The sequence below is a fragment of the Lactuca serriola genome, chromosome 7 (assembly GCF_051521515.1).
Source record: "Lactuca serriola cultivar US96UC23 chromosome 7, Lser_US96UC23_V15, whole genome shotgun sequence".
Classification (NCBI taxonomy): domain Eukaryota; kingdom Viridiplantae; phylum Streptophyta; class Magnoliopsida; order Asterales; family Asteraceae; genus Lactuca; species Lactuca serriola.
Window position 1 is genome coordinate 18,839,718 of NC_136414.1, and position 17,729 is coordinate 18,857,446.

The following is a 17,729-nucleotide window of genomic DNA, read 5'->3' on the forward strand; positions in this document are numbered from 1 at the left end:
GGAGTTCTTTCGGTGTACGGCGAGGGTACCCGTTCAGGATCAGCTTTTTGTTCGGCCGCTAGGGCGAGGCAGTGTTTACAGCAGGGCTGTAAGGGTTTTGTTGCGTATGTGATGGATACGCGGGAGGCTTCCGAGAGACCGAGATCAGTTGAGGAGGTTCCAGTGGTGCGTGAGTTTCCAGATGTTTTTCCCGAGGAGCTGCCGGGAGTACCTCCTGTGAGGCAAGTGGAGTTTGGTATTGATCTGGTTCCGGGGGCCGCGCCTATCGCTAAGGTGCCTTATCGTCTTGCACCTCCAGAGATGCAAGAGTTGTCCTCGCAGCTTCAAGAGTTGCTGGGAAAGGGATTCATTCGGCCGAGCAGCTCGCCGTGGGGAGCACCTATTCTGTTCGTCAAAAAGAAGGATGGTTCACACCAGATGTGCATTGATTATCGGGAGTTGAACAAGTTGACGGTCAAGAACCGTTACCCGTTACCGAGGATCGATGATTTATTCGATCAGTTGCAGGGAGCATCTTGGTTTTCCAAGATCGATCTGAGGTCGGGGTATCATCAGGTGAGGGTACGGGATGAGGACGTCCAGAAGACAGCATTTAGGACGCGATATGGGCATTATGAGTTTGTGGTGATGCCTTTTGGGCTCACCAATTCCCCGGCTGTGTTCATGGATCTCATGAACAGGTTATGCAGGCCGATGATGGATCGGTCGGTGATTGTATTCATCGATGATATTCTGGTGTATTCGAGATCTAGAGAGCAGCATGAGGAGCATTTGAGGGAGGTCCTTGGGGTGTTGAGATCGGAGAAGCTTTATGCAAAGTTCTCCAAGTGTGATTTCTGGTTGCGGGAGGTCCAGTTCCTAGGACACCTCGTTAACCAGGAAGGGATTCTGGTCGATCCGGCCAAGGTTGAGGCGGTGATGAGTTGGGAAGTGCCGAAGTCACCATCTGAGATCAGGAGTTTCCTCGGGTTGGCAGGGTATTATCGGAGATTTATCAAGGATTTCTCCAAGATCGCAGTGCCGCTCACCAGATTGACTCGGAAGGGTGTTGCATTCTCATGGGGTCCCGAGCAGCAGACCTCCTTTGAGACACTTCACCAAAGTTTGTGCGAAGCCTCGGTATTAGCTCTCCCGGAAGGGATGGAGGATTTTGTAGTATATTGTGATGCATCGATTTTGGGGCTGGGTGCAGTGTTGATGCAGAGGGGTCATGTGATAGCTTATGCGTCGAGGCAGCTGAAGCCTCATGAGACGAGATATCCCACGCATGATTTAGAGTTGGGGGCAGTAGTGTTCGCTCTCAAGATTTGGCGTCACTACTTGTATGGGGTTCGATGTACGATATACACGGACCATAAGAGCTTGAAGTATTTGATGGATCAGCCCAACCTAAATATGCGTCAGAGGAGGTGGTTGGATGTGGTCAAGGATTATGATTGTGAGATCCTGTACCACCCAGGCAAGGCTAATGTGGTAGCCGATGCGTTGAGCCGCAGGGTGGAGAGCACTCCACTGCGAGAAGTATGTTTGAGATTGACCGTGATAGCTCCAGTATTGGATGCTATTCGTGGGGCGCAGGCCGAGGCTATGCGACCGGAGATGCAGAAGAGAGAGCGGGTTGTTGGTTTGGTTTCAGAGTTCATTACGGATGGACGAGGGCTTATGACGTTTCAGGGTCGGATTTGGGTACCGTTCGTGGGTGGTACGCATATTACTTTGATGGAAGAGGCTCATCGGTCGAAGTTTTCGATCCATCCGGGGGCTACAAAGATGTATTTGGATTTGAGGAAAGAGTATTGGTGGCCCTGTATGAAGAGGGACGTCGCATGGTTCGTTGAGAGGTGCTTGACCTGCCGTAGGGTTAAGGCCGAGCACCAGAGACCGCATGGCAAGTTGCAGCCATTGGAGGTTCCCGAATGGAAGTGGGAACAGATCACTATGGATTTCATCACCAAATTTCCGAGGACTGCCAGAGGAGTTGATGCAATTTGGGTGATTGTGGATAGGTTGACGAAGAGCGCTCACTTCCTTGCCATCAGTGAGAGTTCTTCAGCGGAGAAGTTGGCGGAGATTTATGTGAGAGAAGTGGTATCTCGGCATGGGATGCCGATCTCGATTGTTTCAGACCGTGATGTGCGCTTCACTTCCAGATTCTGGAAGAAATTCCATGAGGAGCTGGGTACTAAATTGCATTTTAGTACCGCATATCATCCCCAGACAGATGGCCAGAGCGAGCGGACGATTCAGACGCTAGAAGACATGCTTCGAGCGTGTGTGTTAGATTTCGGGGGTAGCTGGGATGCGTATTTACCCTTGACAGAGTTTTCCTACAACAACATCCATCATTCGAGCATTGGTATGCCACCCTTTGAGCTGTTGTATGGTAGGAGGTGTCGGACCCCCATTTGCTGGGGAGAGGTTGGGCAGAGAGTGATGGGCAGTACAGAGATCGTGCTTCAGGCGACAGCGCAGATTCAGCAGGTCAGACAGAGGTTATTGACCGCCCAGAGCCGACAGAAGAGTTATGCAGACAGACGCCGGTCCGAGCTTGAGTTTCAGGTCGGCGACTTCGTTCTCCTGAAAGTTTCTCCTTGGAAAGGAGTGATTCGATTCAGGAAGAGGGGCAAGTTGGGGCCCCGGTATATTGGGCCATTTCGTGTGATTGCAAGGGTAGGCCGGGTAGCCTATCGTTTGGAGTGGCCAGCCGAGTTGGGGCAGATCAACGACACTTTTCACGTGTCGCAGTTGAGGAAGTGTATAGCCGATGAGTCGGCAGTGGTTCCATTAGAGGATATTCATGTGGATGCGAGTCTGAATTATGCTGAGAGGCCTGTGGCCATCAGGGATCGGAAGATCAAGGTTCTGAGGAACAAGGAGGTACCTCTGGTGTTGGTTCAGTGGCAACACCGGAAAGGATCGGAGATGACCTGGGAGCCGGAGCGCGAGATGCGGGAGCAGCATCCGGAGCTATTTTCAGAGCGAGACTTCGAGGGCGAAGTCTAGTTCTAGTGGGGGAGAATTGTAACAACCCGGAATTCCAGGTATCTTTATTGATTTGATTATTTTGTGTTTTGAGAGGGACTCGGCGAGTGGAGCTCAGACTCGCCGAGTAGGGTCGCGATTCTGGACGCGGGATTCGGTTGGACTCGGCGAGTCCAGGATATGGACTCGGCGAGTCTGCGCTGTTTAATGAAACCCTAATTTCTCGGGTTTGGGACCTATTTAAAGGGCCTTATGGCCGTCATTTGTGCTCACCAGTCCCTTGAGTGAAACCCTAATCGAGTGTGAGCGTTTGGAGCATAGGAGGAGGCTATTATTGATCTTGGAGGTGTCATTTTGCAAGGAAAGAGGAAATCAGCCAAGGGGAAAGCAAGAGGAGCCATCTTCTGAGGATTTGGAGTCCAGAGCATCTCCATTGGGGTAATATTTCGAGCTATTCTCTTCTATGTTGGTGTTTTCATTGATTTAGGGTTTATTGAACCCTTTTGTGGCTAGATCTAGTGCTCCCTTGGACCCCTAAGAGATTTAGACTATAGATCTGGACCCCTAAAGGTCCAGAGTGTCCCTTTTCCCAAGCTTTTTGGGAATCAATGGAAGTTTTGGGTTGGAACCCTTATGCTTTAGACCAAAATATTCATTATAAGCCATGGGGTGTGTTATGGACACCAAGATAGGGACTTTACGTGGTGAATCAGTCTTGAAAGGCTAGATCTATGAATTGATGAAACGGATCTGACCTTAGAAGCGAGTTTGAGTAATTGCATGGCATGGACTCGCCGAGTCCGATGAGCAGACTCGGCGAGTAGCTTGAAGATTGCCTTGGATCGGCCAGTGAGTGATCCAGTCGAGTCACGGGTTGACTCAGTGAGTCAGGACGAGTTAGAGAGGGTCGACAGGTGGTTTGAGTCGAGTTGGGACTCGCCGAGTTGTTCTTGAGACTCGGCGAGTTGAGTCGGGGTGGCCCCGCGACTCTTCCAGGTGGAACTCGTCGAGTCAGAGGAAGTACTCGACGAGTAAGAAGGGAATCCTATGGAGTTGGCGGATACGTCTAGACTCGCCGAGTTGCCCTTGTGCACTCGCCGAGTCCGGTCAAGTTGACCGTTGACTGTTGACCGTTGACCAGAGTTGACCTATGTTTGACTTCTTAGGGATAGTCAAACTTAGAAGATAAAAGTGTTAATAAGAGATGTATGATGTTATAGGGAGATTGTAGCTCGGCGGATCGAGCACGAGTGACTTCGGGATTTGCTAGCTTTCGATATTTACGAGGTGAGTCTTCTCACAATACTGTACCCGGAAGGGTTTGACTGTGTGACCGGAAGGTCGGATATGATATGAGATATATGTGCTATATGTGATAAGTTAATTGTTATACGTGCTATGTATGTTATGTGGGCCGGAAGGCATTATGTTAAGGGCCGGAAGGCGATTATGTTATGTGGGCCGGAAGGTATTATGTTAAGGGCCGGAAGGCGATTATGTTATGGGCCGGAAGGCGTTGTGATGTGGACCGTAAGGTTGGCGTGGGTAGGACCGGAAGGTTTACCCAGCAGGGACGGAAGTCCCCTTAGACACATGGACCGGAAGGTCAGGGCCTGGAAAGGCGTATGTGCGTAAGTTGTATTTTGGGGAACTCACTAAGCAATTATGCTTACAGTTGTTGTGTATGTGTTTCAGGTACTAGCGAGGACCGTGGGAAGGCGCTGGCGTGATCTGTACACACTGATAGATGTTTTGTGATCTTGGGATTCATATGATTTGTATTCTGTTATGACACATGGAATGTTAATGCCTTGTTTTGAATGAAAATACTTTATTTTGAAATGAAAAATTTGTTTGAAAAATTACGTTGTTACACTTACTGTCCAAAAATAGTTTTGAAAATGTAAAAACCTGTTTATAAGGCATAGTGATAAATCACATGTGATTTGAACTAAGGATAGTGAATCACATGTGATTAATCCTCGTAACGTGGAAAATCATTCTGTAAAACTTTCCGTAAACATATATAAGTAACTTGTATCTCCCCCTTAAAACATTTAAAACATTTGGAAGGTTCATTAAAGGGGTATGAACTCACCTGAAATCGCGTAAATCGGGTGAATCGGGTAAATCGGGTAAAAGTGTCGGTTGAGCGTTTGGTACCAAATAACGACTTGAGCACCTTTTTAGGACCCTAATGTCATATGAAATATGTATTTTACAAGAAGTTAATCATCTTATGCCTTTCATTATAATATTTGGGCATTCTAGCATCGTTTTCGGGGTTTTAGGGCCTAGAAGGGGTTCCCGGGAGTGGTACAAGGCCAAGAATGATTTACGGGAGGGTCCATGAGTTCACTCCCTTGGAGTTTACGGCCCAAAGGCCACTCCTTGGGAGTTTACGGCCGTAAGCTCCCTAGGCTTGGCCGTAAACTCATGTGGTCCTCCCAATTGTATGTTTAAGGCCTTATTTCACTTCCTTACTTTAATGGTATGAGTCTTGGACCAATATGGAGGGATTAAACTCTTATTTTTGTGTCATTTTGGGGAGTTTACGGCCAAGGCTTGTTCTTGGGCCGTAAACTCCATTTAATCCATCAAAATGGGTGTTTAAATGGTACAACATGTTCTCATTCACCTTAGGTAAATCCTAGAAGGCCTTAAAATGAGTTTTGGGACAATTTGGCATGAAAATTGGGGAGTTTACGGACCAAGAATATCCTTGGCCGTAAACTCTTCATTTGGCCTCAAAATGGGAAGTTTAATGGTACAACACACATCCAAGGGCCTTAGCTAAATTCCTTACATGCATTAGAGGAGTTTTGGGACTTGTTTGACACAAAAACTTGGGTGTTTACGGACCAAGCTTAGCCTTGGCCGTAAACTCCTCTTTTTGTCTTCAAATGATGTTGTTTGATGCATTTAAACCTTCCTTAGTGTCAAGTCTAAATTACCAAACACCTTAGATGAGTTTTTGGGGCTTTAAACAAGGATTTGTGGGGTTTTTGGGGTGTTTACGGCCTAAGCACAAGCTTGGGCCGTAAACTCCTTTTTAGGCTTCAATTTCTTGTGTTTTAGTGTCCAAACTCTCCTAGGTATATGCCTTAATTAGTCCATAAGCTTAAAGGAAGGGAAAATGAGGTTTTTGGCAAGTTTCTAGGGGTTTACGGCCTAAGGGGCTTCTTAGGCCGTAAACTCCTTTTTGGTCCTTGATTTCTATGATTTTGGCCCCTAAATACAGTGAAGTATGTCTAGATTAAGATAGGGAATGAGTCCTTACGTTTGGAAGCCGGAAATTCGCGGATTTGGGGTCGATTTCGGGTCTAGAGGGAGAAAGTAGTGAGAGAGAGTGAATGTGGGGTAAAAGAGTGTTCAAATGTTGTTTACACTCATTTCATATGCCTCGGGTATCGTACCCGATACACGGCTACCCGATGCTTAAAGTTTAACAGGGTTAAAACTTTTTACCCGGGTGAAGTGGTTGAAAAAGTAATACAACTCTATTAGGTTAAACGGGGTTAACACATACGAGTTATATTTCTTATGATAATATCAAGACATGCATATAACTAGATATTCGGTCATTGACGATTCCAAATATTACAGAAAATAACGTATAGTGACGCATTCCGTTAGTGAAAATGGGATTTGTAACGGGAATAGATTTGGGGTTGTTACATCATCCCCCCGTTAGGGGAATTTCGTCCCGAAATTTAGAATTCAAACAGATACGTTATTACAATACTACTAAGTAAAGAGATGAGGATATTTGAGTTTCATTTGGTCCTCGCGCTCCCAAGTGAATTCCGGTCCTCGCTTGGCGTTCCACCGAACCTTCACAATTGGGATGCGGCTTTGTTTCGTCCGTTTTACTTCACGATCCAAAACCTCCGCAGGCTCTTCCACGAAGTTGAGGCTCTCATTGATCTCGATCTCGTCGAGGGGGATCACGAGAGTCTCGTCAGACAGACATTTCTTCAAGTTTGAGATGTGGAAGATAGGATGTATGTTACTTAGCTCGTGGGGTAAGTTTAGTTTGTAAGCTACAGGGCCGATTCTGGCGAGAATCTCAAAAGGCCCTATGTACCTTGGGTTTAACTTTCCACGCTTTCCGAAGCGTATCGTGCCTTTCCAGGGCGAGACCTTCAAAAGGACTCGGTCTCCCACCTGGAATTCCAAGGGTTTTCTTCGTTTGTCGGCGTAGCTTTTCTGCCGATCCCTAGCGGCTTTTAGTCGTTCACGTATCTGCCCAATCTTCTTGGTCGTCTCTCGAATGATCTCCGGACCAGTGAGGGCGCTGTCAAGAACTCGTCCTTTAGCTAACTGAGTGTTACCCACCTCAGCCCAGCACAACATGGATCTGTACTTTCGGCCGTAGAGGGCTTCGAATGGAGCTGCCTTGATGCTCGTATGATAACTATTGTTGTAGGAAAACTCCACAAGAGGCAAGTGTGTATCCCACGATTTTCCGAAGTCAATCACACAAGCTAGCAGCATGTCTTCTAAGGTTTGGATCGTCCTCTCACTTTGTCCGTCAGTCTGCGGATGGTAGGCTGTACTCATGTCCAGCCTCGTTCCTAGTGCCTTTTGCAATGATTGCCAAAATCTAGAGGTGAATCTACTATCTCTGTCTGATATAATAGATATAGGGACGCCATGCAGTCACACTATTTCTTTTATGTAAGTTCTAGTGAGCTTCTCCATCTTGTCCATCTCCCTGATGGGTAGAAAGTGGGTAGACTTGGTCAACCTGTCAACGATGACCCAAATGGTATCTAATCCACCTGCTGTTTTGGGCAGTTTGGTGATGAAGTTCATTGTGATTCTCTCCCACTTCCATTCTGGTACCTCAGGTTGTTGGAGGAGTCCTGATGGCTTTTGATATTCGACTTTGACCCTCGCGCAAGTAAGGCACTTACTTACAAAGGTAGCGATCTCCGCTTTCATGTTCGGCCACCAGTATAGCTTTTTGAGATCCAGATACATCTTATCTGAACCCGGGTGAACGGAGTAACGAGTGTTGTGTGCTTCCCTCATAACCAAGTCTCTGAAACCTCCATGGCGTGGAGTCCAGATTCGGTCCATGAAGTAGTAGGCTCCGTCACCCTTAACCTCCAGATTTTTATCCATTCCGCGCAGGGATTCTCCTATCACGTTCTCGGGATTCAAGGCTTCTAGCTGAGCCTCTTTGATCTGTGTGGATAGATGCGAATGGATAGTCATTGTCAACGACTTGGTCCTTCGACCAGAATATTCCTTTCTACTCAAGGCGTCAGCTACTATGTTGGCTTTCCCCGGATGATATCTAATTTCACAGTCGTAATCGTTAAGTAGCTCGACCCATCGACGCTGTCTCATGTTGAGTTCTTTTTGGTTCAGTATATGTTGGAGGCTTTTATGATCAGTGTACACCATGCTCTTCATCCCATACAAGTAGTGTCTCCAGATTTTTAGTGCAAAGACGACCGCTCCTAACTCGAGGTCGTGAGTAGTGTAGTTCACTTCATGGTTCTTTAGCTGTCTCGAGGCATAAGTGATAACCTTGCCTCGTTGCATCAAGACACAACCGAGCCCCTGATTGGATGCATCACAGTATACGACGAAATCTTCTGTCCCTTCGGGAAGGGATAATACTGGTGCGGTGCATAGGGCTCGCTTCAGGGTCTGAAATGCCTTCTCCTGTTTCTCTTCCCAGTCGAATGATACACCCTTCTGAGTTAGCATAGTGAGAGGCTTCGCAATTCGAGAGAAATTTTGGATAAATCTGCGGTAGTAGCCAGCGAGGCCTAGAAATTGACGAATTTCTGTAGGCGTCTTCGGTGCTGACCAGTTCTCAATAGCTTTAATTTTGGAGGGGTCCACGTGGATTCAGTCTTCACTGACCACGTGCCCTAAAAATTCAACTCTTCGGATCCAAAACTCGCACTTAGAGAACTTCGCATACAACTTCTCGGATCGCAGCGTTTCCAGGACTAATCGTAAAGGATTTCTGTGTTCTTCCTCGCTCCGGGAGTAGACAAGTATGTCATCAATAAAGACGATGATGAACTGATCTAGATATGGACGTCATACCCTAATCATCAAGTCCATGAATACTGCGGGGGCGTTAGTCAGCCCAAAGGGCATCACTACGAACTCAAAATGCCCGTATCGGGTTCGGAAGGCTGTCTTCGGGACATCTTCCTCAAGCACCCGTAACTAATGATACCCGGATCTAAGATCAATCTTGGAGAAGTAACATGCTCCTTGGAGTTGGTCGAATAGATCGTCGATACGAGGGAGAGGATAGCGATTTTTGACCGTGAGTTTATTGAGTTTCCTATAATCGATGCACATCCGAAACGATCCATCCTTTTTCTTCACGAACAAGACCGGAGCTCCCCAAGGTGAGAAGCTCAGTCTTATAAAGCCCTTACTGAGCAGTTCGTTGAGTTGACCGGATAGCTCTTGCATTTCGGCGGGCGCTAGACGGTAGGGCGACTTAGCTACGGGGGTAGCTCCTGGGATTAGGTCGATTCTGAATTCAACCTGTCGGTTGGGAGGTAGGCCTGGAAGATCCTCTGGGAAGACATCAGGGAAATCGCATACTACCGGAATGTCTTTTGGATCTTTCGATTTCTGGTTAGTGTCGACAACGTGAGCAAGAAAGGCACGATATTCCTTGCGCAAGTATTTCTGAGCCTGGATACTAGAGATGATACGAAGGCTCGTACTTTGCTTATCTCCGTATATCAATAGGGTTTCGCGATTCGGAAGGTTCAGGCGAATGGCTTTGTCGGAGCATAGGATATCGGCGTAGTGAAGACTTAACCAATCCATACCAACAATGACATCGAAATTTTTGATTGAGACTGGTATAAGATTGATTAAAAAGGGGTGATCATCTAACATGAGAGTACAACCTATATAGATTTCGTTAGAGCTTTCTGTCTTCCCATTAGCCATTTCTACGACGAATGTTTCTTTTAGTGGTTGAGGGGTTTGTTTGAGTAAGTGTTTAAAGTTTTGATTTATGAAGCTTCTTTCTGCACCACTATCGAATAAGACACAGACATAAGAGTTGTTGAGAAGAAACGTACCCGTGACCACCGTGGGATCAGCTACTGCTTCATTGTGACCGATAGCGAGTAACCTTCCAGTTCCCCCAGCATTTGCAGCCTTCGGACAGTTCTTCTTAAAATGGCCCGCTTCACCGCAGCCATAACAAGTTGGGGTCACTCCCGTACCAGGAACCTGTGTGATAGGTTTGGGAGGGGCCTTGCAAAATCGGACAGTATGGCCCTTTCGTCCGCAGTTGGAACACTGCAATTCACGGCAAGGACCGTTGTGGTGAAAAGGGCACTTGGGACACTTAGGCAAGTTTCCACTGTAAGCCTTTGGCGGGGCTGGAGCAGCTGGTGTGGTTGGGGTGGTGGCAGCATGGACCGCCACAATTTGCTGGTCCTTGGAGGCAGTTTGAGTTTTCTTGCCTTTCTTCTTATCCCATCGTTTCCTTTTTCTGTCAGATGATCCAGATGGTGCAGTGGTTGTTGTGGTTGTTGTTGCTGGAGTGGAGGAGATTTCGTGGTTGATCAGACTCTGGGCCAATTCCTTGGCGCTGTCGAAAGTGGTAGGGCGTGAAGCCAGAACATTTCCTCGATACGGGGGCACTAAACCCCAGATGTACCGTTCAATCTTCTTGCTTTCGGACGGAATCATATTGGGACACATAGCCGCCAAGTCGCAAAACCTGGCAGTGTAAGCCGTTATGTCGGTCCCCTTCATCTTGAGGTTCCAGAGTTCTTCCTCAAGCTTCTGAACTTCGCCCCTAGGGCAGTACTCTCCCCTCATAAGATCTTTTAGAGTGTCCCAGCCCATGACATTGGCTGTGACCAAGAAGAGTGCGTTGACATGGCCGTTCCACCATGACAAGGCCCTGTTAGTGAGGGTAGCAGTAGCGAACTTGATTTTGCTCTCTTCGGGACAAGAGCACATCTCGAATACAGCTTCGGTTCTTTCGAACCATTGGGACAATGCCAGGATCCCTCCGGTACCATCAAAGAAGGCAGGTTTACAATTCATGAAGTCCTTATAAGTGCATCCCTGCACTCGTTGGTGGACCTCACCAAATCTAGAATTCCCACCGCTCGCATCACCCGAGTTCATTTGGGCCATGGCTGCTGTTACAGCCGCAGTCACAGCCGTTTGGAACAACACCGTATCGAACTGAGGAGGAGGAGGTGGTGGGGGAGGGGTTTGAGTAGCTGGTCTTCCTCGGTTTGGACGCTTTCTAGGAGGCATCCTTCGCTGGAAAACCATAGAAATGATAGTAATAGTAAGAGCCTATTGCGAATATGAACAGAGTGTTTCATGGATTAAATCAACATAATCCAAGATCAGTATGAGAGTCATAGTAAGAGAGAAATCAACTGCCAATATACTGGTATTAATGATGCAACACAAGTTCATGAAAATTGACCTAGCAGTAGGTCTTACATCATACCATGGAGAAATTGTTGGCAGTTTAGAGGTTCAACTAGAGTACTTTTAAACTAGGAATGTTTACAGACAAGAGACCTACGGAACATAGAGATAAAAGGCTAGTCCTTTTTAAACAAAAGAGTGAGGTAACTAGACGTCTTCTACTGGCGACGGTTGCTTGTTGGGCGAATCCTCAGATCCGCTAGTTGACGCATAACTTCTTGAAGGTGTCGCTCATGAGTCCTTTGGCGTGCTCGGAGTTCCCTAACTTCAGCTCGGGATGCAGCCAGCTGATGCTGCAGAGCCTCGTTGGTCCTCCTTGTCCTGTCCACGGCTTCTTCGAGCTGACGGATGCGAACAGTGTTGAGATTTGAGTTGGCATCCACTTCTACAACTCGACCAATAGCAGCTTGACTTTGCTCAACATTCCTGGCAATCCTTCGGATCATGATGGGTAGAACCCGATCAGCTGATCCTCCTTCGCCTATGTTGTAGAAGCTTCGGTCTCCATTGTAAGGCAAGGGTTGACCCTGCTCCTCGCTCCATCGGTGCAAGGATATTGCCCACATAGGAGTGGAGCCCTGAAATGCTGGTCGGGGGTTAGGGTTTGGGGCTTCAGGAGGTTGGTTGTTGACTTCTGGCTCGGAGCTCGAGCTATCCGAGAAGCCTTCAGCATGATGATCATCCAAAGGAATCGGGTGATCGTCGTCTAACTCCTCTTCGAGCCATCCTCCATTGCCCTGATTCAGAAAGTACGGATCGCCGGGTAGGTGGAAGCCAGCCATGCTATCTACGCGAGAAAGGGGGAAAAGAGGATTAATAGACGTACTATTCTAAGATACTTATAGGATGGATCATTATTAGTCGACCCAATACTTGCATAGTGCATACCGATTACATGTAACCGAAGCAAGATAGTCCTTCGAATAAACCACCCTAACTTCAGACCCCCAATCAAACAAGAACAGGGAATGAAGCAAAGGCTGCAGATTCTGAGTCTATAACGCCCTAATCACATGTAATCGTGATGTATGCACTTAGCAACTATTGTCCTACTAGTAACGACCCCTTTTTGTTATCCCATACGTATAATCTAGAGATACAGAATACTCCTATAGTATTCTTATGGTAGCGTTATTATGATATTGTTGGTAAGTTTTAGACTTGTTGCAACATCACAACCAAACTTAGGCACATGCTAGTCACTCTCAGGAAAACGTAGTTGATCAGGCTACATCACCCTGAATGTGACTATATGTCTCTAAACCCAATTGTGCTGTCCAATAATCTTAATACTTTCGTTTTGTTCTAGGATGATACTGACTTCGGTGTTTTATAGTGAGGTGTGTATATATATATATACTTAGTTAGATCTTTTAGATACTTAACAGTATATATTTTTGGTCAGAGTGTTTTAGTCCCGAAGTATTTATAGTTCGTATATCTTTTATAGGTTGATATACTTGATTCACTATAAACAATGCTCTGATACCAATCTGTCACACCCCAAAACCGATAACGACAGAATACGTTTCGGGGTGGAGGACGTCATGTACAGTATCATCACAATTGCACAATAGTAAAAACAAGGAAACATACAACCATTTCATTTACATAGTGAATTTAATTACAAGTGTGTTTTGTAATGTTTAACAATCACCCAAAAGTAAATCAAAAATAAGAGATGGGTCTTGTGTGCTCCACCTTCTCCAAAAATGCTGCGTCTGTACCTGTCTATCTTTGACCTGAAGATACAAGTTATTTTGAAAACGAATATCAGCATAAAGCTGGTGAGTTCATAAGAGTTTAGTGTGAGTTTTTGTATACAAGCAATAGTGCGAAAAATGCACCATTTATATTCATAAGTAGTAGAAACCAAAAAAAATCCCAATTTTTCCAGCAAATACATTGTAAGTGAAAATCTGTTAAAAGTATGCATTCTTCCTTTTTGGAAAACAGTTTATTGTAAAAGTATATTAGCAAATCTCCAAATAGTAATGTGATAGAATGGGTTAAGCCTGTAATCATTGATAGTGGTGAAAGCTTCCTTTAGTGATAGATACTTACTTACTTCGGGATGTAATTTAGCGTTTAGTGTAATATTTTAGTGTAGTTATAGTGTATTCCTTGTATATTTCTACTAGTGAGGATAATAGCGGATCCCATGACCTTTCCAGTCATGCACAGTATAGTGAAGTAGTGGCATCCCTGGGCCTGCACGGCGCGGACTGAAATTATCAGTCGGGATGTAATAGCGTCTGCCCCGTATAGATCTATACATGTAGTGTTGTCTTCCTGCCGGAAAACTTCAGGCGTAGTGGGTAGCGAATAGAGTATCTTGTAGCGGGTTAGTGTATTATTGTTTATTTAGTGTTTTCTCTTCTGTTATAGTGTAGAAATCTTTTAGTATTGATCATAGTGTATTCTCTTACTAGTGTATTGTCTAGTAATAGTGAGTATTATATTGTAGAGAGTAGTGACTTTAGCGAGTAGTAGCAGTAGCAACATTAACTATACCTATTATAGTTATCTTAGTGTGGATGGTTCCTGACAGGTTAGTGACTTTAGTATTTTAGTGAAAGAGAATTATTCGTATCCCATACTAATATACAAGCTATATAACTAAGAAATCAACGACAGTCGGACAGATAACTACTACCCTAAGCCCACAATCAAACAAGAACAGGAAATAAGGCGAGATATCGGTCCTAAGTCCTCCAAGTCTTACTTATATAAATATATCAGAGTGGTTACGTTTTAAAAGTAAATTGATTTAATAAAAGTATTTTCCAAAAGAACATTTAGAATCTGGCTTACTTTCCAAAAATAGTTTTGAAAATGTAAAAACCTGTTTATAAGGCATAGTGATAAATCACATGTGATTTGAACTAAGGATAGTGAATCACATGTGATTAATCCTCGTAACGTGGAAAATCATTCTGTAAAACTTTCCGTAAACATATATAAGTAACTTGTATCTCCCCCCTAAAACATTTAAAACATTTGGAAGGTTCATTAAAGGGGTATGAACTCACCTGAAATCGCGTAAATCGGGTGAATCGGGTAAATCGGGTAAAAGTGTCGGTTGAGCGTTTGGTACCAAATAACGACTTGAGCACCTTTTTAGGACCCTAATGTCATATGAAATATGTATTTTACAAGAAGTTAATCATCTTATGCCTTTCATTATAATATTTGGGCATTCTAGCATCGTTTTCGGGGTTTTAGGGCCTAGAAGGGGTTCCCGGGAGTGGTACAAGGCCAAGAATGATTTACGGGAGGGTCCATGAGTTCACTCCCTTGGATTTTACGGCCCAAAGGCCACTCCTTGGGAGTTTACGGCCGTAAGCCCCCTAGGCTTGGCCGTAAACTCATGTGGTCCTCCCAATTGTATGTTTAAGGCCTTATTTCACTTCCTTACTTTAATGGTATGAGTCTTGGACCAATATGGAGGGATTAAACTCTTATTTTTGTGTCATTTTGGGGAGTTTACGGCCAAGGCTTGTTCTTGGGCCGTAAACTCCATTTAATCCATCAAAATGGGTGTTTAAATGGTACAACATGTTCTCATTCACCTTAGGTAAATCCTAGAAGGCCTTAAAATGAGTTTTGGGACAATTTGGCATGAAAATTGGGGAGTTTACGGACCAAGAATATCCTTGGCCGTAAACTCTTCATTTGGCCTCAAAATGGGAAGTTTAATGGTACAACACACATCCAAGGGCCTTAGCTAAATTCCTTACATGCATTAGAGGAGTTTTGGGACTTGTTTGACACAAAAACTTGGGTGTTTACGGCCCAAGCTTAGCCTTGGCCGTAAACTCCTCTTTTTGTCTTCAAATGATGTTGTTTGATGCATTTAAACCTTCCTTAGTGTCAAGTCTAAATTACCAAACACCTTAGATGAGTTTTTGGGGCTTTAAACAAGGATTTGTGGGGTTTTTGGGGTGTTTACGGCCTAAGCACAAGCTTGGGCCGTAAACTCCTTTTTAGGCTTCAATTTCTTGTGTTTTAGTGTCCAAACTCTCCTAGGTATATTCCTTAATTAGTCCATAAGCTTAAAGGAAGGGAAAATGAGGTTTTTGGCAAGTTTCTAGGGGTTTACGGCCTAAGGGGCTTCTTAGGCCGTAAACTCCTTTTTGGTCCTTGATTTCTATGATTTTGGCCCCTAAATACAGTGAAGTATGTCTAGATTAAGATAGGGAATGAGTCCTTACGTTTGGAAGCCGGAAATTCGCGGATTTGGGGTCGATTTCGGGTCTAGAGAGAGAAAGTAGTGAGAGAGAGTGAATGTGGGGTAAAAGAGTGTTCAAATGTTGTTTACACTCATTTCATATGCCTCGGGTATCGTACCCGATACACGGCTACCCGATGCTTAAAGTTTAACAGGGTTAAAACTTTTTACCCGGGTGAAGTGGTTGAAAAAGTAATACAACTCTATTAGGTTAAACGGGGTTAACACATACAAGTTATATTTCTTATGATAATATCAAGACATGCATATAACTAGATATTCGGTTATTGACGATTCCAAATATTACAGAAAATTACGTATAGTGACGCATTCCGTTAGTGAAAATGGGATTTGTAACGAGAATAGATTTGGGGTTGTTACATTATTGTTGATCTATTAAATTAAGTTTGTTAAAGACCCTTATGCATTAATCATGATTATTTTCTGCTAATTGGAAGACAATTAAGCTGCATGAACATCTCTTAGTTGTTAACCTCATATGTCTATGTGAACACCAATTCATATGCTTAGGAATAATGATTATGAAACTAAGATTAATAAGACAATAATTAGATTAATGTGTGAGCTTGTTTCAGAAACCATCAAACAAGAGCTTAATTGATTTATTAAATTGATTCACCACTACAAATCTTATTTAATCCAAATTATTAATCTAGGGAATTAATTAGTTTAAACACTTGATCACCGCTTAAATTTGTTAATTGTCTAAGGGTTAGGAGTAATGAACATGAACCCAACCACTTTAATTGGTAGCCAATAATAATTAATCTATCATAAATACAAATAACCATAGGAGTGAATTGGTTGAACCTAAATAGAAACATCTTTATCAAATTTGGTGAATTAGTTGTTTGTTTTAGTCATTAAGTGTTACTTAAGTTTCTAGTCTTGCAAAACTAGAATAAAAACCTTTTACTTTCATTAATTGTTTTAGTTAAAATTAGTTGTTAGTTTAATTTTCCGTTCCCTGAGTTCGACACCTTACTTACTGAACTATACCACTAAAAGACAGGCCCACTGCCTTTGTGTGCTAAATATATTAATAAAAGTAGGGATAAAACAAGTGCGTATAACACACATCAAGTTCCAAAGAAACTCACTTTGTGACTTAGAAAGTGATTGAGCCACCAACTTTCTCAAGACTTTGACACCCAACTCTCCCGGCTTGTCAATATGTGACTACATCTCCAAGATATGATCACGCCTAGACCTTGCATTGCCAATAGGGCTTGAGTGACCTTGAACTTGTGGGTTAGGGAGAATAATTAGAGGAGGTGAAAGAAGTATGATTTCCAAAGGACATCATCTTCATTTAGGAAAGCTTGTTTCAAGAGATTTGGGAAGATCATAAATGTCTAAACCAGACATGTTTTGGGAGATATTCAAGATAGTTGATCTAAAGTCCTTAATATGACACCCAATATGAAATATTAAGGCTAGGACCCAACAAACTATTTTATAACTTAGAAGAGGGGTGCCGTAATCCAAGCTATAAAATATTTGAAGGTAGGTGAATGACGATTCACCAATTTCCACCATGAAAAACGAAATAATTATTAGGTTTTTAATTGGATTTGAAACTCCTACATCTTTGAGATTCATTGAACTGTTCAATGACATGTTTCAATCTCGAGTGTGCCCTTTAGGTTTTGTGACTGGGATGCCGAGGATCACAAAACAAGGTGTGAAGTAACCATGCAAATTACTTGGTACGCTTAAGTGTTTACCCCTCAATCGATGTGCCGGTTAACCACACACGCTCCATCGATACTATGATAAACATTAAGTTACCCTTTGCCTACCTCGTTAAATACGAGTTAGTGTGCCGGTTAACCACACACGCTCCACTAACCGACTTAAACAAAGTGCAAAGTGTAATTTCATGGATTAGCACCTTATTCACTTTTTCCTAAGTAACTAAGATTGGGTATTTATAAAAGGTTTAGTTACTTAGTATTTATCATTAATACTTTTAATGAAGGGAGAATTATAGTCCTGTCAAACCCGTTCGGCTCACGACCCTCCACCAGTC